This window comes from Somniosus microcephalus, chromosome 5, assembly GCF_052327205.1.
Source record: "Somniosus microcephalus isolate GS21.2 chromosome 5, FLI_Smic_1.0, whole genome shotgun sequence".
Taxonomy (NCBI): Eukaryota; Metazoa; Chordata; class Chondrichthyes; order Squaliformes; family Somniosidae; genus Somniosus; species Somniosus microcephalus.
Window position 1 is genome coordinate 277,143,946 of NC_140991.1, and position 27,621 is coordinate 277,171,566.

Here is a 27,621-nt window from a genome sequence, read left to right on the forward strand (position 1 = left end):
GTTATTAGAATGAATGAGATATGTGTGATATGTTTATGCATAAATTTATTAATGGAGTTTGCAATATTTTGTGGTCTCTCTCATTTCACATTTGAGCCCAGGAGAACGCTGTGACATGGCATGACACAGGGATGGTATGATGGGCACGTGGTGAGCAAAAGGGACCTGGGGTTTAAGTCATGCTGGTGTAAGGCTGCAGGTCTGTTTGGAGGAGGTGGCAGAGTTACCACCACCTTGGTGATGTGGAGCTAATACACTGTTCCTCGCTTAATTCAAGGTAGGAGAAGTGCTGTTGGAATACCCTTGGAGGGTAAAGCCTCCTGGTGAGAGTCCTGATGTCCCTCCTCATCCCTCTGTGCACATGTTCCCATATTTCTCACTGCCTACGCTCCCTCTGCCGTAGATCCTGGCGGGCGAGATGGCGCCAGTACAGCACCCATTAATGTTTTTAAGTACAGCAGTTTGAATCTCTGAACAATAAATGTAGCTACTTTGCACGTGCCAGAAGACTGCTGCTAAAAAAGAAACTTGAAATTACTCATACAAACTGTTCCACTTGGTGAAACTTACAAGAAACCACTGAAACTAACCTGCCCTGTCAGCTGCGAGTGATTAATGCTGATGCCTGTAAATAACGTCGCTCGAGCCGGCTTCCTGTAGCTGCACGCCAGCTCTCCCTGTCGCTGTCTGGTCGAAGCACTCATGTAAGTGACAACAATGAATTTTCCAGATCGGGCGCCCAGTGAGCGCATGCTCACTGACGTCATGATCTGCCTGGAGTTGAAGTCCCCGGCAGTAACTCGTACCGGCTGCGTAACGGGGGCGGGGGGTGGGGGTGGATTTCCCGTGCAGCGCTGGATTCGCTTCGCCCCGGCTACTGCTTCAGCGTGCATTACCGCCATCTGCAAGCGCTAACGGGAGGCAGTAAGCTACCGAATTTTCCCCCCATTAATAATGCCAGTTACTGATGTAGAAGAAATAATGTTTTTTATTTCCCCAGTGCCAACAGATATTGTTTGTTTCATCTGCAGTGGGAATTGTACCAACCATAAAATTCAATCTGCTAGGTATGAGAATGTGAGATTGGAGAAATTACAAGCAAAAGATGTCAAACATGCAAACACTGTTATGCCATCAGGATGTTCAAGTATTTGAATGTGAAGTACATTTGCAATGTTACAGGTGCAAGACAAGTTGACACTTGCAAACATTTACTGCTCCCATTGTCTGACAGCATGGCTGGTCATGTCAGAGGAGAATTTATCACTGAGGAGTCTCATCAGCCCACCGAGAACCTTTATCATCACTACACTATGTTCAAATAATTGCGGAAAAAATATTCAGATGTATTTTAGGGATATTCATTCTCACTTTGCTGAACACACTGCTTTATTAAAGTGTCTCTTGCTTTTTTAAGTGTTGATACGCTGCATATGAAAATCCCATTTTAATCAACGAGTAGCAATAAAATGATATTGGTAGCACAATTGCTAGTGCCTAGGCTATAACCACTAGTGCCACATTATAGAGGTAAAGAGGGGAAGAAGCTCTCATCGGGGTTGACATACATAGAGCAAGAATCTTTATACTATACCGTTAAAGGAGACTATTTTACAGGGGTGTGTAGCACTGGTGCAAACAATTTATGCCCTTATGTGTCCCAATGCTTTCACATTCAATAAACTTTTATTTTTGCATAATAATTCTCAGCTGCATGACTCTGGGAACCAACAATGAGATGTGAAAGGAGGATCCTCACTCAGTATGCCTACTCGACAGCATTGATTACTATGACGATTGGCCATTTTATTGACTGATTTGGAACCCTTCGTTGTTTTCTTGTCCCTCTTGAGTTTTCCTGTGGTTAAAGACTTCTTGCACAAAGATCAATGACAGCTGGGCCGCAGCAACTCCTCCGAGCTCATTTCTTTGCTGATGACATTTGCAAAGAAAAACCAGTAAATAACCAAAAAGAACAACAGTATGTTAAAGTCCCAGTGGTGTAGGGGAAATATAGCCCGCTACACAAAGTGTTCTGAAATGGAAAATAACAAGGTCTAGAAATCTAATGATGCTGCGCCTGTTTTACAAAAGCTTCCAATATGATGGGCGGCATGCACATGCATTTTCTGAGCTGGAAGTGTCCCGCCCGCCATATTGGTATACGCATCAAAAGATGTGTCCTGGGCCCACGTCTGATTCAGCGGTTGGCCTTTTGTGTATGCAAACAGGGGGCCTCAATGCTCAATTGAGGCCCAGTTTGCAAAATTGGGCTGTCCTGAACGCAGTCAGCACCGGGTTTACATGTGGCCTAACCACTGTAGGCCACTGTCAGTTAAAAAAAAAAAATACTCCCCCTCTCCCAGTCACCCTCTAAATCACTTACCCCCTCTTTCAAGCCCAACCTGATTAACAGCATTGAAATGTTTTTGTCAGCGAGTTGCCTAGGGACACCCAGCAAAAGTCTGCAGCTCACCGGTCTGATGTAAATGAGGCCCAAGGCCCAATTTCAGGTGGGCCTGTACCACTGCAGGGAACGATCCCGGCACCTAATTCCTAGGCCCAAGTTTCTTTATGAAAATCCATTTTTTGTCCAGTTCGGACAGTTCAAGTTTGGGTGGCCTGTATCTTTAACTAAGCATTGTGCAATAATAGTCAGGAATGTAAAGAGAAAAATCAAAGTACTGAGACACATGCACATCATGTAAATCACTCACTAACAATTTGGTGACTTCATTGTTCACCTTGAAGAGATGTCACTGCCCTTTCAGGAGGTCATCACACATGGTCTGTTTCTAGAACTGCCAGGGATAGTTATTTGAGAGTCTGCCAAAAAGTTTCTACAGCCGCAGTCTCAGTATTTACTATAGTGCTACCTCTTGCAATGTACTTTTGTCGGGAAGGTGTTCAATTTGTATTTTTTTGCAGGCTTGCTATTGGTAATGCAAATAATGTCACTGTAGTGTAGATGACATCATTCAGGTCACATGAATACAAAGATCACCAACAAGCTTTGTTGAACGTTTTTCAGTGAGGATAAAACCCATTTAAAGTTGTAACTAAATAATTGATGTTCGCATTAGAAATGTCAGAACATCAAATTTATTTGCCACTTGATGCGATTCAGTGCCTCAGCCACCAGTATTATATCACAGAATCATAGAATCATACAGCACCAAAGGAGGCCATTCAGCCCATCGTGCCTGTGCTGGCTCTTTGAAAGAGCTGTCCAATTAGTCCCACTCCTCTGCTCTTTCCCCACAGCCCTGCAAATTTTTCCTTTTCGAGTATACAGGAAACGTTCTTTTAACCGGCAAAATTCAGGAGTAGGTTCAGGTAAGTTTTACTATATATTCGTGGCCATGTAACCGGGGTTCCTGGATCTGTGGCCGTGTAACCGGGGTTCCTGCACCTGCGGCCATGCAACAGGGACTCCTGGATCTGTGGCCATGTAACTGGGACTCCTGCACAAGTGCCGTGTAACCGGGGCTCCTGCACCTGTGGCCGTGTACGGGGCTCTCGTACCTTGGTAAGTATACCTCTCTGTAATCCGGACTTCTTGATCAACCGGCACCACGCCGGTCCCGTCGGTGCCAGATAAAAAAGAGTTTCCTGTATATCCAATTCTCTTTTGGAGGTTACAACTGAATCTGCTTCCACCACCCTTTCAGGCAGTGCTTTCCAGATCATAACAACTCACTGCTTAAAAAAAAAATCTCCTCATTTCCTCTGGTTCTTTTGCTGATTACCTTAAATCTGTGTCCTCTGGTTACCGACCCTTCTGCCACTGGAAACTGTTTCTCCTTATTTACTCTTATCAAATCCCTTCATAATTTTGCACACCACTATTAAATCTCCACCATAACTGTGGTATCTTGAGGTGGCCATAGATGGAGACGGACACAGGTTAACTCCGTAACATGGTTTAATCAACACTTGCACACAAAAGCTTCTGCCATGAGGCAGCAAAAACAAAAAGTACAACCAGTACAGACCAGACTTAACTCAGGAGACCAATTGCCACAGCACCACCTGGTGGATCAGGTTACTCATAACCTCCCAGGTTACTACGCTCCTCCCCCCTTAAGATTGCCGTATGCAATTCTTAAACAATAACCCTTACTAGGTACTACATTTTAATTAACCAGTATGCTCTAACCATGGTTAACCCCTGACTAATTTAACAGCTTTGTATAAGTCTTTCTGGTTGCTTGCGAATCCTTTGTGAACGTCTTAATTCCACTTGTGGTGGATTCTCAGATTCACTCACACTTGAGATTGCAGTAGTCTCTGATGTTGGTTTTACTCTGTCCCGCTGTGGCCTGGCAGTACCAGTGTCCACTGGCACCGTATAAGCTGTGCTGGGTCCTGGAACAGCCTCCTCTACTGCCCTTTGTTCCATCTGAGGCAGTTCCCCCTGCTGCCGGCTGAAAAGCTGATCCACATGCCGACAAACCCCTCGACCATCCCCTAGTAACACGGAGTACGACACAGGTCCTGTAATGTCCTGGATTAGTCCTGGTATCCATTTAGGTCCATAGCCGAAGTTCCGGGTGTACACAGAGTCCCCTATGGTGAAATGGCGAGCTTTAGTATGTTTGTCATGGTACGCTTTTTGGTTTGTTTGTTTTGTCTCAACCTTGCTTTTGAGATCTGGGTGTATCAGGTCTAACGTGCACCGCAACTTTCTCCCCACCATCAACTCAGCTGGAGAAAGCCCCGTGGTAGCTTGGGGTGTTATACGATAACTAAACAAGGCTCTATTGAGCTTGGTCTCCAGGGTGTCACCTGAGCTCTTCCTCATGAGCTCCTTAAAAGTCTGCACGGCTCGCTCGGCTAACCCATTTGAGGCTGGGTGATATGGAGCCGAGGTGACATGTGTGATTCCATTCCTTCCCATGAATTCTTTGCTCCCTTCACTAGCAAAACACTGTGCATTGTCGGATACAATCATTTCTGGAATACCATGCGTGCTTAAGCTGTTCCTGAGACAATCCAGTGTGGCATCAGTCGTTGCAGAGCTCACTGGATAAACATCAATCTACTTTGAGTGAGTGTCTACCAGCACCAAAAACATTTTGCCCATAAAAGGTCCCGCATAGTCTATGTGAATTCTCCTCCAGGGTTTGCTGGGCCACTCCCAGGGATGGAGTGGTGCCCCGGCAGGTGCTTTCCTCTGTTCCTGACATATAGTGCATGACTTTACCTTTGACTCAATTTCAGCATCCAAGTTAGGCCACCACAGGTAGCTCCTAGCCAGTCCTTTCATTCTAGTCATTCCTGGGTGCGATTGATGCAACTGTTCCATCAAAGTAGAGCGTCCCCGCTCTGGGACTATGATGCGTGCTCCCCATAGTACACATCCATCTTGGACACTGAGCTCATGCTGTCTCTGTCTGTACGGCGCGAACTCCGGTCCCTCGCGGTGATCTGGCCAGCCTTTCAACACATACTCACGGACCCTTGACAGAACGGGGTCCTTGGCTGTCCAGCCCTGGATTTGCACTGAAGTCATCAGGGGACTGATCTCCTGATCCAGCATCAGGGCGTGCTCCTCAGGGGAAGTACTGCGAGGAGATTTTGAGAGGGGTAGGCGGCTGAGAGCATCAGCGTTCCCGTTTTCCTTGCCGGCTCTGTACGTGATCACATATTCATAGGCTCTTAGTATTACTGCCCATCTTATTATTCTCTGTGATGCCATTTGAGGCACCGCTTTCATCTCATTCAGTAAGCTAATAAGAGGCTTGTGGTCAGTACTGATTACAAACTTCCTCCCATATATGTACTTATGGAATTTCTTTACTCCAAATATAATGGCTAACCCCTCTTTATCAAGCTGTGAATAGTTCTTTTCTGCAGCTGTGAGCATGCGTGAAACAAACCCGATGGGCCTTTCCACTCCATCTGGCATGCGGTGGGCCAACACTGCCCCCACCCCATAGGGTGATGCGTCGCAGGACATTATCAGCTCCTTCTTCTCGTCGTAATGCACTAACACCCTGCTGGACTGAAATAGCTCCTTTGACTGCTGAATCGCTTTCACTTGCTCTGGCCCCCAACGCCATGGCTCCTCCTTTCTCAGCAGTTTGTGCAGGGGTGCCAGCAGCATTGATAAGTTTGGAAGAAACCAGTTATAATAATTCAGGAGCCCTAGATAGGCTTTCAGTTCAGTCACTGAGGTGGGTGCAGGTGCATCCTGCACTGCCCGCACTTTCCCTGGTAATGGATGGAGGCCTGTGGCATCCACCCGATGTCCCAGGAATGTAACTTCCTTCTCCATGAAACTACACTTACTCAGTTTCAGGCATAGCCCTGCCTCTTCCAGCTGCTGTAGCACTTTGTCCAGTGTTTTTACGTGATCTGATCGTCACTTCCTGTTAGCAGAATATCATCTAAGTGCACGGCCACCTTTGGAATGCCCTGCAGAATGCCCTCCATAGTCCGTTGGAATATTGCTGGGCTAGAACTGACACCAAATGGTAACCTGGCATACGTGAACAGCCCCTTGTGCGTGGTCACTGTGACAAACTTTTTTGATTCTTCATCTAGCAATATCTGCTGATACGCATGACTCATGTCCAGTTTGCTGAATCTTTCTCCCCCAGCGAGCGATGTTAACATGTCCTCCATTCTCGGAATGGAGTACCGTTCCAGTGATGATACTCTGTTCACTGTTAACTTATAGTCACCACACACCCTTACGTTACCGTCGGGCTTCAATACCGGGACTATTGGTGCCGCCCAGTCTGGAAATTTCACTGGTTCTATTACTTTGTCCTTTAGCAGGCGATCTAGTTCCGCCTCAACCTTGGTTTTCATTGCAAAAGGTACCGACCTTGGTTTAAAGAAACGAGGCGTGGCATCATTGGCTACATGAATCTTGGCTGTGGCTCCCCTTAAGGTGCCCAGTTCATCCTTGAACACTAACTCATGCTTCATCAGCACTTCTTGCAGTGCCTCTGTACTGTCCTCCATTTAATTCATTGCCTGCCAGTCCACACTCAACTCACTGATCCACCCTCGCCCTAACAGGTTTGGCCCTGACCCTGCTTCCACTACCACCGTAAGCTCTTTGGTGACTCCTTTGTGTTCCACTTGTACTTCGGCCACCCCCAAAATGTCCACCTTCTGTCCTGTGTAGGTTTTGAGACTAATGGGGCATGTACCTAGCTCTGGTACTTTTGCTTCCCCCCATAGCTTGGCGTACTCAGTCTGCGACATTATGGTTACACTACATCCAGTGTCAATCTCAAACTTTACTTGACCTCCGTTCACTATCAAATACTGAGTGAGAGGGGGTACGTTGGGCCTTGAAGTGCCTATTCTGTATATAGTGAAAACCGCCTCACTAGACTCTTCCTCCTCTTGTATGTAATTTGCCCGCTTTGTGTACTTCTCCCTCCCCCCTTTAGCATGCTTTGCCCCTTTAGCACTGCTTCTCTCACTCACTGCCCTTTTACAGACTTTCTTTAAGTGCCCTATTTTTCCACAATTGTGGCACATTGCCTTTGCAAACCTGCAGTCCTTTGCATAATGGCTCGTCCCGCCACATCGGTAGCAATCCCCAACCCCGACTGGTGGACTTTTCGTGCCAGCTTCCATCTTGAAAACAGCTCCTCCCACTGGTTTACTCCATTTCTCCTTGCTCATACTGTTTAAGTCCTTAATGTCCTTGTTAGCCGTCTCCATGGCTTGTGCTTTTTTAAGTGCCGTCTCAAATGTTAATCCTTCTTCTGACAGCAACCTTTGCTGTATACTGTCGTCGTTAACTCCGCATACTAGTCTGTCCCTTAACATGACTATGAGCGTATTTCCAAAATTACAGTCCTGTGTGAGCTTCCGAAGCTCCTCCACATACTCAGTAACGCTTTCTTCCGGCCTCCTAATCCTCGAATTGAATTTCCATCTCTGTACTATTTCACTAGGTTTCGGATTGAAATGGTTCTTTAGTAGACTCACCAACTTGTCAAAAGATTTTTCTCCTGGCCGCTCCGGGCTCAGCAGATTCCTCATCCGTGTATAGGTTTGCGCTCCCACACAACTCAGTAAAATGGCCCTTTTCTTTTCAGCACTGTCCACCTCGTTTGCCATAAAGAAATGGCTCAGTATTTCACAATACTCCTCCCAAGACTGCGACTTGCTGTCAAAAGGTGCCATGGAGCCTACCGTTCCTGCCATCCTTGGAGTCCGGTCACTTCAGCCAAAAAATCAAACTCCGTTTCGACTCCCGCGGCCTAGCCTCGTGCTTTTCCGACTAGTTTGCTAACCAACCCGAGCACCTCTTCCAAATACTCCATAACTATGACTGATCCACCAAAACTTTTCCGTCCTTTATTCTCGTCGCCATATGTGGTATCTTGAGGTGGCCATAGATGGAGACGGACACAGGTTAACTCTGTAACATGGTTTAATCAACACTTGCACAAAAAAGCTTCTGCCATGAGGCAGCAAAAACAAAAAGTACAACCAGTACAGACCAGACTTAACTCAGGAGACCAATTGCCACAGCACCACCTGGTGGATCAGGTTACTCATAACCTCCCAGGTTACTACAATAACCTTCTCTGCTCTAAGGAGTACAATCCCAACTTCTCTAGTCTCTCCACGTGACTGAAGTAGAGTATGATACCAGTGGAAAGAATTATAGAATATAAAAAACAGACCTCAAACAATATGCTTCCAGAGCAGCACATTTTATATTTCACAGCAAAGGCTCTGCAGAGGATTGTTTTGTTCTGTTTGGCATAAAGGTAAAAGAAAAATATATTAGATGCCGGAGTACTTTAATGAACATGTGGCATACGAGTTCTTTGGAGGAATGAAAAACTGCAGCATTTTAAAACACAGTTATGTTGGCAATAAACCCCAAGGACTGAATTCAACTAATGGAGACTGCACCAGTACAAAGTACAAGGACATCCTCTGTGAAATCATCAAGCAGCAGATTTTACTGATGGGCATCAGATACCTTGATGGCGCTGATGATGGCATATAATGCAGGGGCCCTCTGAAATGCAGATTACAAAGTAGGGATGGTTTGCATAGAAGTTCAAATAATAAAACAGAATCAGAAGATGCAGTCGCAACAAGGGAGCTTACTGACACCCATTGAACCCACCCCCTCTTAATACTCCGCCACACTAGCAAGATGTAGTGCTACCACACACTCCTAATCCCGTGCTAGACTGCCAAGCTACCAATTACAAGACAAACACCAATTCCAAATGCAGCTCTGCATCTAGAATCCAGCTTTGATGCAAACTGGTGTCCTACAGTGTTTCTATGACCAGTGTGGGACGATTAGTAGGAGGGTATAGGTTAGCTGTTGAAATAGAGAGCTACCCTATATTAAAGTCTCAATTCAATGACTTCTCCTCTAAATGATCTTGACGTCAGATGGCAGCTGCTCTTTGATAACTACCTATGAACTTTGATTGTACACAAGCACAAGCAGACAGAATTGAAGAGGGAGAGTAGTTTAAGGAGCTAGTTTAGTATCTACCAAAGAAAGTAAATAGATTTCTTTCAGAAAATAACATTTTGGGATAGAGTATATTTTGAGACATGATAGGTGGTAAGTGCAGCATGCTTGGGAGGAAAAAGGTGTCTTTGGATCTATGGTTCACAAAGCTCTCCACTATCGGGGTTTTTCTTGTGTCATGCCTGGCTCTGTTGTAGACTGATTGATAGAGATTGATTACTATGATTAGTCAATAACTCCATTATCATTGTATCATGCAACTCCAGGATGGTAGAAGGTGAACTAGATGGACCTTTGTCTTTTTCTGTCTAGCAATTCCAATGTTCCTATGTCCGGTCCCCTGGTGCTTAAGAAGACAGAAGTCTTTAGATATGGTAACAATAAGGCCTGCACTCATTTTATCAGAGGGTTTAGGAGTGTCGGCGGGAGGCACGAGCGGGAAGCTTGAAAAAGCTTCAGAGACCCAGGTAAGGCCTCAGACCGCGGGTGTCGGCGGGAGGCACGAGCGGGAAGCTTTAAAAAGCTTCAGAGACCCAGGTAAGGCCTCAGACCGTGGGTGTCGGCGGGAGGCGCGAGCGGGAAGCTTGAAAAAGCTTCAGAGACCCAGGTAAGGCCTCAGACCGTGGGTGTCGGCGGGAGGCGCGAGCGGGAAGCTTTAAAAAGCTTCAGAGACCCAGGTAAGGTATACCAGTCTCCAGTCTCAGACCTCAGAGGGAAGGGGAGAGGTAAAAAGTAATCCAAGTGTGACTTCACCAGAAAGCAGGTAAGTGATTGGTTGGTGAGTATTTCTCTCTTTTGAAGCTTAAACTCTGTGGTTTCTAGAATCGGGGCAGAGGGTATTTAAGAATAATATTAATAAATTTAATTAATTACATAGAATAGGAGAACAGGTGATGTGTTGCTGCTGCAATATGTGGGAGCTGGTGGACACCATTGATGCTCACGGTGATCACATTTGCAGTAAGTGTTGGCTGCTCGAGGAATTCCGGCTCCGTGTTGAAGAGCTGAAGTCCGAGCTTCAAACACTGAGGCACATCAGGGAGGGGGAGAGTTACCTGGACTCTGTGTATCAGGAGGTAGTCACACCAATTAGATTAATTAATTCAGATGTAATCCGTGGCCAGGGTCAGGATGGTGTGACTAGAAGTGAGGCAGGTACGGGGATCCAGGAGGTAGTGTTGGAGGAGCCGCAGCCGTTGCTCTTGTCCAACAGGTTTGAGGCTCTTACTCCCTGTGAGGATGGGAACGGGGACTGCGGGGAGGATGAGCAACCCGGCCACAGCACCGTGGAGCGGGGGGGCATTCAAGTGGGGGGAGATAAAAGAAATGTTGTAGTGGTAGGGGATAGTATCGTTAGGGGGATAGATAGAGTTCTTTGCAGCCGAGAGCGAGAGTCCCGAAGGCTGTGTTGCCTGCCCGGTGCCAGGGTTAAGGACATCTCCTCTGGGCTGGAGAGAAACTTGGAGTGGGAGGGGGAGGATCCAGTTGTCGTGGTCCATGTTGGTACCAACGACATAGATAGGACAAGGAAGGAGGTTCTACTGACGGAGTTTGAGCAGCTAGGGGCCAAATTAAAAAGCAGAACCACAAGGGTAATAATCTCTGGATTACTACCTGAGCCACGTGCAAATTTGGCTCGGGTAAATAAAATTAGAGAGTTAAATGCGTGGCTCAAAGCCTGGTGTGGGAGAAATGGGTTTTGCTTCCTGGGACACTGGCATCAGTACTGGGACGGGAGAGAGCTGTTCCGGTGGGACGGACTTCACTTGGCCAGTGCTGGGACTAGAGTCCTGGCGAATCGAATAACTAGGGCTATAGAGAGGGCTTTAAACTAATTAGAGGGGGGGAGGTTTTAAGAGAGCGAAAAATAAAAATGACAGCGGAGAAGGCAATAGAGCAAGGTAGCAGTGGGGGAATTAAAAACCAGAGCATGTCAGGAAGGGACAGAATGTATATAATGATAAAGGTAAAGTAGTAAAAGGGGTAAAAGCAGGAATAAATTGTCAGAAAACATATTTGAAAGTTCTTTATCTGAATGCACGCAGCATTCGTAACAAAATTGACGAGTTGACGGCACCAATAACTATACATGGGTATGATCTGGTGGCCATTATGGAAACATGGCTGCAAGATAATCATGACTGGGAACTAAACATACAAGGGTATTTGACAATTAGGAAAGACAGACAGGAAGGAAAGGAAGGTAGGGTTGCTATGTTAATCAAGGATGGAATCACTGCAATAGTCAGAAATGATATTGGGCCAAAGGATCAGGATAGTGAAATAGTTTGGGTGGAGATAAGGAATAAGAAGGGGAAAAAGTCACTATTGGGTGTAGTCTATAGGCCTCCTAACAGTTGCAACTCTGTTGGTCGGAGTATAAGTCAGGAAATAGTTGGGGCTTGTAATAAGGGAACAGCTATTATCATGGGGGATTTTAACTTTCATATTGACTGGACTAATCAAATTGGGCATGGCAGCCTTGAGGAAGAGTTCATAGAGTGTATTAGGGATGGGTTCCTTGAGCAGTATGTAACTGAACCAACCAGGGGGCAGGCAATCTTAGATCTGGTCCTGTGTAATGAAACAGGATTAATAAAAAATGTCCTAGTAAAGGATCCCCTTGGAATGAGTGACCATAATATGGTTGAATTCCAAATTCAGTTTGAGGGTGAGAGAGTTGGATCTCAAACCAGCATACTGAGCTTAAATAAAAGAGACTATGAAGGTAGGAGAGTAGAATTGACTAAAGTGGACTGGAAAACAGATTAAAGTGTAAGACGGTACAAGAGCAGTGGTGTACATTCAAGGAGATATTTCACATCTTTCAAGATAAATATATTCCACTGAGGAAAAAGGGGAGTAAAAGAAAAGACAGCCATCCGTGGCTTAGTAAAGTAATAAAGGATAGTATCCGACTGAAAACAAGGGCATATAAAGTAGCCAGATGTAGTGGGAGGATAGAAGATTGGGAAGCATTTAAAAGCCAGCAAACAATAACTAAAAGATTAATTAAGAAAGGGAAGATAGATTATGAAAGTAAACTAGCAAAAAATATAAAAACAGATAGCAAGAGTTTCTACAGCTATATAAAAGAAAAAGGGTGGCTAAAGTGAACTTTGGGCCCTTAGAGGATGGGACCGGGAAACTAGTGGTGGGGAACATGGAGATGGCAAAGACGCTGAACAAATATTTTGTATCAGTCTTTACAGTAGAGGACACTAAAAATATCCCAACACTGGACAAACAGGGGGCAATGGGGGGGGGGGGAGGAGCTAAAGACGATTAAAATCACTAAGGAGATGGTACGCAGTAAAATAATGGGACTTAAGGCGGATAAATCCCCCGGACCTGATGGCCTACATCCTAGGGTCTTGAGAGAAGTGGCGGTAGGGATTGTGGATGCATTGGTGATTATTTTCCAGAACTCCCTGGACTCAGGAAAGGTCCCGGCAGATTGGAAAACTGCTAATGTAACACCCTTATTTAAGAAGGGAAGTAGACAAAAAGCTGGAAACTATAGACCAGTTAGCCTAACATCTGTGGTTGGCAAAATGTTGGAGTCCATTATTAAGGAAACAGTAACAGAGCATTTGGATAAACATAATTTAATAGGACAGAGTCAGCATGGTTTTATGAAGGGGAAGTCATGTTTGACAAATTTGCTCGAATTCTTTGAGGATGTAACATACAGGGTGGATAAAGGGGAACCAGTGGATGTAGTGTATTTGGACTTCCAAAAGGCATTTGACAAGGTTCCACACAAAAGATTACTGATCAAGATAAGAAATCACGGGATTGGGGGTAATATACTGGCATGGGTGGAAGATTGGCTATCTAACAGAAAACAAAGAGTTGGGATAAATGTTTCATTCTCGGGCTGGCAATCAGTAACTAGTGGTGTTCCGCAGGGGTCAGTGCTGGGACCCCAACTCTTTACAATCTATATTAACGATTTGGAGGAAGGGACCGAGTGCAACATATCCAAGTTTGCCGACGATACAAAGATGGGAGGGAAAGCAATGAGTGAGGAGGACATAAAAAACATGCAAAAGGACATAGACAGGCTAAGTGAGTGGGCAGAGATTTGGCAGATGCAATATAATGTTGGAAAGTGTGAGGTTATGCACTTTGGCAGAAAAAATCAAAGAGCAAGTTATTATCTAAATGGAGAGAAACTGCAAAGTGCTACAGTACAAAGGGATCTGGGGGTCCTGGTGCATGAAACACAAAAAGTTAGTCTGCAGGTGCAGCAGGTGATCAGGAAGGCCAATGGAATCTTGGTTTTTATTGCAAGGGGGATGGAGTATAAAAACAGGGAAGTCTTGCTGCAGTTATACAGGGTATTGGTGAGGCCACACCTGGAATACTGCGTGCAGTTTTGGTTTCCATATTTAAGAAAAGATATACTTGCTCTCGAGGCGGTTCAGAGAAGGTTCACTCGGTTGATTCCGGAGATGAGGGGGTTGACGTATGAGGAAAGGTTGAGTAGGTTGGGACTCTACTCATTGGAGTTCAGAAGAATGAGAGGCGATCTTATCGAAACATATAAGATTGTGAGGGGGCTTGATCGGGTGGATGCGGGGAGGATGTTTCCACTGATAGGTGAGACTAGAACTAGGGGGCATAATCTAAGAATAAGGGGCTGCCCTTTCAAAACTGAGATGAGGAGAAACTTCTTCACCCAGAGGGTAGTAAATCTATGGAATTTGCTACCCCAGAGAGCTGTGGAAGCTGCAACATTAAATAAATTTAAAATGGAGATAGTTTCCTAGCAGATAAGGGAATTAGGGGTTACGGGGAGAGGGCAGGGAAGTGGACGTGAGTCTAGATTCGGATCAGCCATGATCCTATTGAATGGCGGAGCAGGCCCAAGGGGCCCTGTGGCCTACTCCTGCTCCTACTTCTAATGTTCTAATAAAAAGAACTTTCACTCTCCTGTAGAATGGCTCTGCAATGGCATCTCTCCATCTCATTGGTGCACAAAGCAAAATTCCAAAATATCTGTTTAACCTTACACCCTACATTATTCAGCCTTGGCCAGTTGCATTAATTGAAATGACATTTCTATGGTACCGACAGCAATTCTGACAGCATTTGGTCATCTTTATCAGTGCTCTGCCTAGAACCGTCAATCTTGTTCCAAAACAAAAATTCATCCAGCAGTTTCTTTTATCAAAGTGTTAATCAACATGTCATTAACTGCTTCAACAGGGAGCGTAAACCACATATCCACTGCATTGTGGTGAAAAGAATCCTTATAATCGCAATTCTTCCTTGAGACTGATCATTTTATATTTATATCACCTTGTACTACACTCAGTCCAAGTTAAATAACCTGGCCTAGAAATTTGGTATGGCCCCGCCAGGTCTTTTGCGCCCAAAATTTTGCGCCCGCCAGGATTCCCGTAGCGCCCGCCTAAAATTCAGTTGCGACGGGCCAAGACGGCGGCGGGCGCTATTGCAGGGTTTGGCCGCCTCGCTAGGGGCGATGAATATCACTTTCAGGCGTCCAGCTCCCGCGGCGGCACCCGATGCGGTGCGGCAGGCTGGGGTACTGCAGGCCTCCTCCTTCTCTTAAGGAGGAGCTGCCTGCAGCCGTCAGATCACCGGTGGATTCCCCCGGCAAATGAGCCCGGCACCACGGAGAAGTGCCGGGCTCGCGGGACTCAGACATCAATGCCGCGGGGGGGTGGTGCAGGAGTCCGGGGAGGGAGGTGCGGGCAGGCGGCCGCCGGGAAAGCGGCCGGCTGCCGCTCCACCTTTATGCGCCGGCCTTTCGGAGCTGCAAGACCCCGTTTCACAAACGCTGTTTGCGGCTGCCACGGGCGAGGCGGCCGCAACTGAATTTGGCCATCGGGCCGGAATAGCATTGCAACCGGGGCGCTGCGCACACCGATGACGTCATCGGTGCCGGCGCGGCGCTACTGGCTAACGCCGATGTTAGGGTCCATCTGAATTTCGGGCGATAAAAAACTTCAGGCGCAAACCACTTTATAGCCAATAAGTGGGCGCAAACGCGACTGAATTTCTAGGCCCCTGTCTCCATCTACACTATCGATTCTCTGAGCATTTTAAAAAGATAGGATAAGTATCCTCTGAGTCTTATGTTCTCAAATAAACAAAGTTACTTGTTTTGTGTAGAATAGCAAGTGTCTCTTCATAACCTAGGGCTAACTCCAAGTCCCAGAATCCTCATTGTTACCCTCTTCTGAACCTTCCCCAATACACCATTGTCTTTTTTGAAGGATGAAAACTGCACATAGCTCAAAACATAACTCCACCAATGATCCACACTGAAATTATATTTAAATATTTTTGTGGTGCTCTGGGTGCTCAATGCGTGACGTCCTGGGAATGCCACAGGGGTTGGGAGCTGCATTATTGGCCACCAGCAGCTGGCTCGCTTCCAGCACTGGCTTTGAAAGAAATAACTTGATTTTGTATAGCCCCTTTCACGACCTCACGATGTTCCAAAGCGTTTTACAGCCAATTAAGTACTTTTTGAAGTGTAGTCACTGCTGTAATCTAGGAAACGCAGCAGCCAATTCACACACAGCAAGGTCCCACAAACAGCATTGAGATAATGACATTGGGGTGATCAAACACAGATTGTTGAACGCCTCTGTTCAGTCCATAAGCGTGACCCTGAGATTACGGTCACTTGCCATTTTAATTCTCTGTCCCACTCTGACCTCGGCCTCCTACACTGTTCTAATGAAGCTCAATGGAAGCTCAAGGAGCAACAGCTCATCTTTCGATAAGGTACCTTACTGCCATATGGACTCAGCATTGAGTTCAACAATTTCAGATCATAACCATTGCTCCCATGGTTTTGGACAGAAGTTGCTGGTAATGGTTCTGCTGTTGCCATTTACACCTCATCTTTTGTTTCTTTACTTGTCTCATTACCACCCCCTTTTGCCCTGCGCCATCAACCCTTTTGCCATTTAATCACTCCTGCCTCCCACCCTAGCGCAGACCTTCCCTTTTGTTCTTTCCTCCCCTGCTCCGCCCCCTTTCCCAGCCTCTGCACTTGTTTAAAATCTGTTACAATGCTCATTTTTGCCAGTTCTGACGAAAGATCATTGACTTGAAACTCTGCACAGATGCTGCCTGACCTGCTGAGTATTTCCTGTTTTTATTTATTATTAATAACCAGGTAATCTGTTTTAGGGGTGTTGATTGAGGGATAAATATTTGGTAGGACGCTGGGGAGAACACCCCTGCTCCGTTTCAATATAGTGCTATGGGATAAGAACATAAGAACATAAGAAATAGGAGCAGGAGTAGGCCAATCGGCCCCTCGAGCCTGCTCCGCCATTCAATAAGATCATGGCTGATCTGATCCTAACCGCCAATCCACTATCACAGAACCACCTCCTGAATCTAACAGAATTAGACACACAAAATAGGAGCAGGATCAGGCTACACTGCCCCTCGGCCCGCTCCGCTATCCACAGGGCCATGTCCGATCCGAACCTAGGCTCATGTCCAAATTCCTGCCCGCTCCCCGTAACCCTTAATTCCCTTTACTTCTAGGAAACTATCTATTTCTGTTTTATACTCTATCTTCCCTTTCTTAATCAATCTTTTTGTTATTTTTTTGCTGTCTTTTAAAGTTTTCCCAATCCTTTGTCCTCCCACTAGATTTGACTACCTTATATGCCCTTGCTTTTAGTCGAATACTATCCTTAATTTCTTTACTTAGCCACGGATGGCTGTCTTTTCTTTTACACCCTTTTCTTCTCAGTGGAATATATATTTTTTGGAAGTTGTAAAATAACTTTTACGTCCAGCTGAGAGATCAGATCCTGTTTAACATCTTATCCAAAAGCGGCGCCTCCGACTGTGCCTCGCTCCCTCAGTACTACACTGCCAGCCTAGATTATGTGCTCAAGTCTCTGGAGTGAGATTTGAACCCATAACCTTCCAAGTCAGAGGTGAGAATGCTACCAATTGAGCCAAGGCTGACACACTCAAGTGTCTTGGAGCACAGAAGACATAGTGAAGCATTGACCATTGGAGCCCAAAGAAAAGCTGGGACAGTAATGAAGGGAGCCCAATTACAAGGTAAGAACAACAAAAAAATTGACATTTTTAACAGAAACCACCCCAAAAGTGCCCTTTGGAAACTGGTGCTCAACATCTGGAGCAGGCACTCCATCTGCTTCATGGGGAAGGGTCCTACTTTTCATTCATCAAGGGCCTTAATGAGCCTTGCACACAGTTGGTTCATAGGCTCCAAGGCATTTCCTGCTTACATTCCCCTATGCTAGGGTTGCCAACCCTCCAGGACTGCCCTGGAGTCTCCAGGAATTAAAGATTCACTTTCTGGACCCTGCTGAAAGCAACCCCGATGAAAAATCATAGCGGCATTAATTTTCTTTGAACACTTTTGTTTATTGATATTGGAGAGAGGGGGGAAAAAAAGGCTGCTTGACTGACAGTCAAGAATCATCCATTCGGGTGTTGAAGAGTTTGGTAATTGGCGTGGCAAGGCGGTACAGCGCTAGGCTTGTCGTGTTGGGCGGCCAATGGTGGGAGTACAGCCGTAGGGTGGTTGGAGGTCAACAATGAACTCTCCAGAATATGCCCAATCAGAGTTGGCAACCCTACCCTATACTCGATTTGTCAGCTGGAGAGCAGGCCTGAGGTCTGCGTGCCCGATTATTAAGCACTCTAGCACCTGAAGCACTTTGGTGCTTTGACTGTATTTCATCGCACCATCTGCCCCTTTATTTCCTTGAGATTCTTCTTTTTATTATTTGTTCTCGGAATATTTGCATTATACACTCCCTAACTACCTCGTCGCTTCCCTACTTAACTGTTTAACCAGCACATTAGCACTCTCCCTGTTCAGATGTAGCTCATCCTTGCAGATTAGTTCCCATCTGTCCCAGAACTGATGGCCAATGCCTAACAAAGTGAATTCCCTCTTCCCAACACAACACTTTGAGCCAGGCATTACTTGCCCTAATCTTTCTGCCCTTCCCTATTCTAGCACATGGCTGAAGAAGTAATCCTGATATTGCCACCTCTGAGGTCCTGCTCCTAAACTTGTTTCACAATCTCCTAAATTCATTTTGCATGACTTCAGGCTTGTTACAGTACGGTGATGGACCCAAGTGCAGGCAAACAACCAAAGGCTTGAGATGGCGTAAAACTCAAAAGATGCTTCTTCAGAATTAGAACACAGTCGGAGCAGAACCAGGCTACACGGCCCCTGGGCCTACTCCGCTACCCACAGGGCCATGACCATTCCGAACCTAGCCTCATGTCCAATTTCCTGCCCACTCCCCGTAACCCTTAATTCCCTTTACTTCTAGGAAACTATCTATTTCTGTTTTAAATTTATTTAATGATGCAGCTTCCACAGCTTTCTGGGGCAGCAAATTCCACAAACCTACCACCCTCTGAGTGAAGAAGTTTCTCCTCATCTCAGTTTTGAAAGAGCAGCCCCTTATTCTAAGATTATGCCCCCTAGTTCTAGTTTCACCCATCATCGGGAACATCCTCCCCGCATCCACCCGATCCAACCCCTTCACAATCTTATATGTTTCAATAAGATCGCCTCTCATTCTTCTGAACTCCAATGAGTAGAGTCCCAATCTACTCAACCTCTCCTCATATGTCCATCCCCTCATCCCCGGGATTAACCGAGTGAACCTTCTTTGTACTGACTCGAGAGCAAGTATGTCTTTTCTTAAGTATGGACACCAAAACTGTATGCAGTATTCCAGGTGCGGTCTCACCAATACCTTGTACAACTGAAGCAATACCTCCCTAGTTTTATATTCTATCCCCCTAGCAATGAAAGCCAACATTCCATTGGCCTTCTTAATCACTTGCTGCACCTGCATACTAACCTTTTGACTTTCGTGCACCAGGACCCCCAGATCCCTTTGTACTTCAGTACTTTCCAGTTTCTTGCCATTAAGAGAATAACTTGCTCTACGATTTTTCCTGCCAAAGTGCATAACCTCACACTTTCCAGTATTGTATTCCATCTGCCAAATCTCTGCCCAGTTACTTAGCCTGTCTATGTCCCCTTGCAGGTTTTTTATGTCCTCCTCACTCACTACTTTCCCTCCCATCTTAGTATCATCTGCAAACTTTGATATGTTACACTCGGTCCCCTCCTCCAAATCGTTAAGATAGATTGTAAAGAGTTGGGGACCCAGCACTGACCCCTGCGGGACACCACTAGTTACTGATTGCCAGTCTGAGAATGAACCATTTATCCCAACTCTCTGCCTTCTGTTAGATAGCCAATCCTCTATCCATGCCAGAATATTACCCCCAATCCCGTGATTTTTTATCTTAAGCAATAATCTTTTGTGTGGCACCTTGTCAAATGCCTTTTGGAAGTCTAAATACACTACGTCCACTGGTTCCCCTTTATCCACCCTATATGTTACTTCCTCAAAGAACTGCAGCAAATTTGTCAAACATGACTTCCCCTTCATAAAACCATGCTGACTTTGTCCTATTAAATTATGATTATCCAAATGTCCTGTTACTGTCTCCTTAATAATGGACGCCAAAATTTTACCTACCACAGATGTTAGGCTAACCGGTCTATAGTTTCCAGCCTTCTGTCTACTGCCCTTTTTAAATAAGGGTGTTACATTAGCAGTTTTCCAGTCTGCCGGGACCTTTGCTGAGTCCAGGGAGTTTTGGAAAATTATTACTAATGCATCCACAATCCCTACCGCCACTTCCCTCAAGACCCTAGGATGTAAGCCATCAGGTCCAGGTGATTTATCCGCCTTGAGTCCCATTATTTTACCGAGTACCACTTCCTTAGTGATTTTGATCGTGTTTAGCTCCTCCCCCCCTATAGCCCCCTGTTTGTCCAGTGTTGGGATATTCTTAGTGTCCTCTACTGTAAAGACTGATACAAAATATTCATTCAGTGTTTTTGCCATTTCCATATTTCCCACCATTAATTTCCCGGTCTCATCCTCTAAGGGACCAACATTTACTTTAGCCACCCTTTTTCTTTATATATAACTATAAAAACTCTTACTATCTGTTTTTATATTTTTTGCTAATTTACTTTCATAATCTATCTTCCCTTTCTTAATCAATCTTTTTGTTATTTTTTGCTGTCTTTTAAAGTTTTCCCAATCCTCTGTCCTCCCACTAGATTTGGCTACCTTATATGCCCTTGTTTTTAGTCGAATACTATCCTTAATTTCTTTACTTAGCCACGGATGGCTGTCTTTTCTTTTACACCCTTTTCTTCTCAGTGGAATATATATTTTTTGGAAGTTGTAAAATAACTTTTACGTCCACCAGAGAGATCAGACCCTGTTTAACATCTTATCCAAAAGCGGCACCTCCGACTGTGCCTCGCTCCCTCAGTACTGCACTGCCAGCCTAGATTATGTGCTCAAGTCTCTGGAGTGAGATTTGAACCCATAACCTTCCAAGTCAGAGGTGAGAATGCTACCAATTGAGCCAAGGCTGACACACTCAAGTGGCTTGGAGCACAGAAGACATAGTGAAGCATTGACCATTGGAGCCCAAAGAAAAGCTGGGACAGTAATGAAGGGAGCCCAATTACAAGGTAAGAACAACAAAAAAATTGACATTTTTAACAGAAACCACCCCAAAAGTGCCCTTTGGAAACTGGTGCTCAACATCTGGAGCAGGCACTCCATCTGCTTCATGGGGAAGGGTCCTACTTTTCATTCATCAAGGGCCTTAATGAGCCTTGCACACAGTTGGTTCATAGGCTCCAAGGCATTTCCTGCTTACATTCCCCTATACTAGGGTTGCCAACCCTCCAGGACTGCCCTGGAGTCTCCAGGAATTAAAGATTCACTTTCTGGACCCTGCTGAAAGCAACCCCGATGAAAAATCATAGCGGCATTAATTTTCTTTGAACACTTTTGTTTATTGATATTGGAGAGAGGGGGGAAAAAAAGGCTGCTTGACTGACAGTCAAGAATCATCCATTCGGGTGTTGAAGAGTTTGGTAATTGGCGTGGCAAGGCGGTACAGCGCTAGGCTTGTCGTGTTGGGCGGCCAATGGTGGGAGTACAGCCGTAGGGTGGTTGGAGGTCAACAATGAACTCTCCAGAATATGCCCAATCAGAGTTGGCAACCCTACCCTATACTCGATTTGTCAGCTGGAGAGCAGGCCTGAGGTCTGCGTGCCTGATTATTAAGCACTCTAGCACCTGAAGCACTTTGGTGCTTTGACTGTATTTCATCGCACCATCTGCCCCTTTATTTCCTTGAGATTCTTCTTTTTATTATTTGTTCTCGGAATATTTGCATTATACACTCCCTAACTACCTCGTCGCTTCCCTACTTAACTGTTTAACCAGCACATTAGCACTCTCCCTGTTCAGATGTAGCTCATCCTTGCAGATTAGTTCCCATCTGTCCCAGAACTGATGGCCAATGCCTAACAAAGTGAATTCCCTCTTCCCAACACAACACTTTGAGCCAGGCATTACTTGCCCTAATCTTTCTGTCCTTCCCTATTCTAGCACATGGCTGAAGAAGTAATCCTGATATTGCCACCTCTGAGGTCCTGCTCCTAAACTTGTTTCACAATCTCCTAAATTCATTTTGCATGACTTCAGGCCTGTTACAGTACGGTGATGGACCCAAGTGCAGGCAAACAACCAAAGGCTTGAGATGGCGTAAAACTCAAAAGATGCTTCTTCAGAGTTAGAACACAGTCGGAGCAGAACCAGGCTACACGGCCCCTGGGCCCACTCCGCTACCCACAGGGCCATGACCATTCCGAACCTAGCCTCATGTCCAATTTCCTGCCCACTCCCCGTAACCCTTAATTCCCTTTACTTCTAGGAAACTATCTATTTCTGTTTTAAATTTATTTAATGATGTAGCTTCCACAGCTTTCTGGGGCAGCAAATTCCACAAACCTACCACCCTCTGAGTGAAGAAGTTTCTCCTCATCTCAGTTTTGAAAGAGCAGCCCCTTATTCTAAGATTATGCCCCCTAGTTCTAGTTTCACCCATCATCGGGAACATCCTCCCCGCATCCACCCGATCCAACCCCTTCACAATCTTATATGTTTCAATAAGATCGCCTCTCATTCTTCTGAACTCCAATGAGTAGAGTCCCAATCTACTCAACCTCTCCTCATATGTCCATCCCCTCATCCCCGGGATTAACCGAGTGAACCTTCTTTGTACTGACTCAAGAGCAAGTATGTCTTTTCTTAAGTATGGACACCAAAACTGTATGCAGTATTCCAGGTGCGGTCTCACCAATACCTTGTACAACTGAAGCAATACCTCCCTAGTTTTATATTCTATCCCCCTAGCAATGAAAGCCAACATTCCATTGGCCTTCTTAATCACTTGCTGCACCTGCATACTAACCTTTTGACTTTCGTGCACCAGGACCCCCAGATCCCTTTGTACTTCAGTACTTTCCAGTTTCTTGCCATTAAGATAATAACTTGCTCTACGATTTTTCCTGCCAAAGTGCATAACCTCACACTTTCCAGTATTGTATTCCATCTGCCAAATCTCTGCCCAGTTACTTAGCCTGTCTATGTCCCCTTGCAGGTTTTTTATGTCCTCCTCACTCACTACTTTCCCTCCCATCTTAGTATCATCTGCAAACTTTGATATGTTACACTCGGTCCCCTCCTCCAAATCGTTAAGATAGATTGTAAAGAGTTGGGGACCCAGCACTGACCCCTGCGGGACACCACTAGTTACTGATTGCCAGTCTGAGAATGAACCATTTATCCCAACTCTCTGCCTTCTGTTAGATAGCCAATCCTCTATCCATGCCAGAATATTACCCCCAATCCCGTGATTTTTTATCTTAAGCAATAATCTTTTGTGTGGCACCTTGTCAAATGCCTTTTGGAAGTCTAAATACACTACGTCCACTGGTTCCCCTTTATCCACCCTATATGTTACTTCCTCAAAGAACTGCAGCAAATTTGTCAAACATGACTTCCCCTTCATAAAACCATGCTGACTTTGTCCTATTAAATTATGATTATCCAAATGTCCTGTTACTGTCTCCTTAATAATGGACGCCAAAATTTTACCTACCACAGATGTTAGGCTAACCGGTCTATAGTTTCCAGCCTTCTGTCTACTGCCCTTTTTAAATAAGGGTGTTACATTAGCAGTTTTCCAGTCTGCCGGGACCTTTGCTGAGTCCAGGGAGTTTTGGAAAATTATTACTAATGCATCCACAATCCCTACCGCCACTTCCCTCAAGACCCTAGGATGTAAGCCATCAGGTCCAGGTGATTTATCCGCCTTGAGTCCCATTATTTTACCGAGTACCACTTCCTTAGTGATTTTGATCGTGTTTAGCTCCTCCCCCCCTATAGCCCCCTGTTTGTCCAGTGTTGGGATATTCTTAGTGTCCTCTACTGTAAAGACTGATACAAAATATTCATTCAGTGTTTTTGCCATTTCCATATTTCCCACCATTAATTTCCCGGTCTCATCCTCTAAGGGACCAACATTTACTTTAGCCACCCTTTTTCTTTATATATAACTATAAAAACTCTTACTATCTGTTTTTATATTTTTTGCTAATTTACTTTCATAATCTATCTTCCCTTTCTTAATCAATCTTTTTGTTATTTTTTGCTGTCTTTTAAAGTTTTCCCAATCCTCTATCCTCCCACTAGATTTGGCTACCTTATATGCCCTTGTTTTTAGTCGAATACTATCCTTAATTTCTTTACTTAGCCACGGATGGCTGTCTTTTCTTTTACACCCTTTTCTTCTCAGTGGAATATATATTTTTTGGAAGTTGTAAAATAACTTTTACGTCCAGCTGAGAGATCAGACCCTGTTTAACATCTTATCCAAAAGCGGCACCTCCGACTGTGCCTCGCTCCCTCAGTACTGCACTGCCAGCCTAGATTATGTGCTCAAGTCTCTGGAGTGAGATTTGAACCCATAACCTTCCAAGTCAGAGGTGAGAATGCTACCAATTGAGCCAAGGCTGACACACTTAAGTGCCTTGGAGCACAGAAGACATAGTGAAGCGTTGACCATTGGAGCCCAAAGAAAAGCTGGGACAGTAATGAAGGGAGCCCAATTACAAGGTAAGAACAACAAAAAAATTGACATTTTTAACAGAAACCACCCCAAAAGTGCCCTTTGGAAACTGGTGCTCAACATCTGGAGCAGGCACTCCATCTGCTTCATGGGGAAGGGTCCTACTTTTCATTCATCAAGGGCCTTAATGAGCCTTGCACACAGTTGGTTCATAGGCTCCAAGGCATTTCCTGCTTACATTCCCCTATACTAGGGTTGCCAACCCTCCAGGACTGCCCTGGAGTCTCCAGGAATTAAAGATTCACTTTCTGGACCCTGCTGAAAGCAACCCCGATGAAAAATCATAGCGGCATTAATTTTCTTTGAACACTTTTGTTTATTGATATTGGAGAGAGGGGGGAAAAAAAGGCTGCTTGACTGACAGTCAAGAATCATCCATTCGGGTGTTGAAGAGTTTGGTAATTGGCGTGGCAAGGTGGCACAGCGCTAGGCTTGTCATGTTGGGCGGCCAATGGTGGGAGTACAGCCGTAGGGTGGTTGGAGGTCAACAATGAACTCTCCAGAATATGCCCAGAGTTGGCAACCCTACCCTATACTCGATTTGTCAGCTGGAGAGCAGGCCTGAGGTCTGCGTGCCCGATTATTCAGCACTCTAGCACCTGAAGCACTTTGGTGCTTTGAGTGTATTTCATCGCAACATCTGCCCCTTTATTTCCTTGAGATTCTTCTTTTTATTATTTGTTCTCGGAATATTTGCATTTTACACTCCCTAAATACCTCGTCGCTTCCCTACTTAACTGTTTAACCAGCACATTAGCACTCTCCCTGTTCAGATGTAGCTCATCCTTGCAGATTAGTTCCCATCTGTCCCAGAACTGATGGCCAATGCCTAACAAAGTGAATTCCCTCTTCCCAACACAACACTTTGAGCCAGGCATTACTTGCCCTAATCTTTCTGTCCTTCCCTATTCTAGCACATGGCTGAAGAAGTAATCCTGATATTACCACCTCTGAGGTCCTGCTCCTAAACTTGTTTCACAATCTCCTAAATTCATTTTGCATGACTTCAGGCCTGTTACAGTACAGTGATGGACCCAAGTGCAGGCAAACAACCGGAGGCTTGAGATGGCATAAAACTCAAAAGATGCTTCTTCAGAAGGCTCCACAAACACAGGATGAGACCCGAGATGGAGCAAAACCCAAAAGAAGCTTCTCCAGAAGGTTTCCCGAAACACAGGGTGAGACCCGAGACAGAGCAAAACCCAAAAGTAGCTTCTAAGAAGGTTTATCAAAACACAGGGTGAGACCCGAGACTGAGCAAAACCCAAAAGTAGCTTCTCCAGGAGGTTCCTCAAACACAGGACGAGGAGAGAGCTGTGACTAGCAAGCATGAGAACTCAAGACTGAGCCCAGGGGACAGGAAACAGGAAGCTTAAATAACAGGCCTGATTGGTCACGTGACACAATTATTCAAATGAGACACAGGAGAGCCAAATACTTTAATAAGACACAGGTGAGGAGAGAGGTCAAGAGGCATGGCAGCAGTGTACTGAGGCATCCAAAACCGCCCTCTGGCGGCCAGCAGAGGAACATGTAGCTGGGGCCCTGACAAGGCCTTTGTTTATCTACTTCACTGGCTCCCACATGGACCACAATGGCTGGTTGCTTTCCCTTCTCCTCCCCTGGCAAAACCTTTTCCAGTCTTTGCAATATGCCCCTTAGCCCAGCACCTGTGAGGCAACATAGTATCCGAGAATGTCGGTATGGATCGCAAAAGATCATGTCAGCCCCTCTAACTATTGAATCCCCTATCACTACTGCATTTCTGGTGGTGTTGTTAATCTCCATCACTGCCCCCCCTCCCCCCAACCCCGCTTTGGCCTTCTTTTATTTGTTGCCATTGTTATTCATAGATGCATTTAAGGGGAAGCTAGATAAGTACATGAGGGAGAAATAAATAGAAGGATATGTTGATAGAGTGAGATGAAGTAAGATGGGAGGAGGCTCGTGTGGAGCATACACACCGGCATAGACCAGTTGGGCTGAATGGCCTGTTTCTGTGCTGTAAAATTCTATATAATTTTACATAATTTGATGGCCCTGCCCAGAGTTTTCATTTTTCTCACAGGAGCTAGAGCTACAAATCTGTTTGGGAAATAAAGTTGCTCTGGGTGCTCCTGCTCTAACCTTTCCTTCCTGCCTTTCCCCACCCCTCAGATAGTCAACCATCTTGCCTCCTCTACTGCCTGCTTCCTATCTCTCATCAGCGTGACTACCCTCTCAAGCTCTCTCTCCAAACTTCCCTGATGTGGCACATTGTCTCCATCTCCTTCTGAAGTTCAGAGATTTTGAGCTCAAGGTAGGTGACACTTCCCACAGACGTGTTTGCCTGAGTCAGCACCAAGTGCTCCCACATCTTGCAGGGATGACACATCATTGCCCCTCCTTTGCTGTCATTTTTAGATTTAGCCAGTATGTTCTATTTTAAAGTTTATATTACTTACATTCAATACCAGCTAAGTCTACTTAGCACCTCCATCGCACCTAATTTCCACTCCTACCAAGTTCCCACTTTAGAGGGTCTTACTCTCACTCTGCTCCCAACTCATTGCATTATCAGCTCACTCCATGATGTGCTCTTGACTCATGATGGGGCTCAAGCTGGAGCCCTTACAACCACGTCTCTGCTAGCAAGGTGATCAGGAGACAGGTGAGAAGAATCTCATTTCTAGTGACATGTTTAACCCCTCCTGGTTCCATTACTGAGTCAGGCTGGCTGGTCAATTATCAGCAATGTCCTGGAGTACTGCAGATCTGCCCCAGCTCAGGTATTGGATTATCAAGCATGCCATGGAAAGTTGGTTCTGTTCCAAACTTCCATCGGCTGGCATGCCATCTTAGAGACATCTCAACCCCCAAGTTACCATGCTTATCTAGCCTTTCCCTTAGGAAGAAAGTCACTAGTTGGCCATTGGACAACTCACAAACATAGGTTTGAGCTCTGGCAAACAGACAGGAGCTCCTCATGAGCAGCACTTACCATAAAATGTATGTGTCCTGCCACTATCCTCCTGACCACTGCATGTACCATTGGACACTGTTTCCACCAG

At 45.4% G+C, this 27,621-nt stretch overlaps 1 long non-coding RNA gene across 1 annotated transcript; it reads right to left on the reverse strand.

The window, feature by feature from the left end:
- Positions 1-970: 970 nt before the first annotated feature.
- On the reverse strand, positions 971-27,621 carry LOC147117752 (uncharacterized). Its single transcript, XR_015078307.1, has 2 exons — positions 27,552-27,621; positions 971-1,932 (listed from the first exon to the last, which is right to left on the reverse strand). It is a non-coding gene; the product is annotated as an uncharacterized LOC147117752 (long non-coding RNA).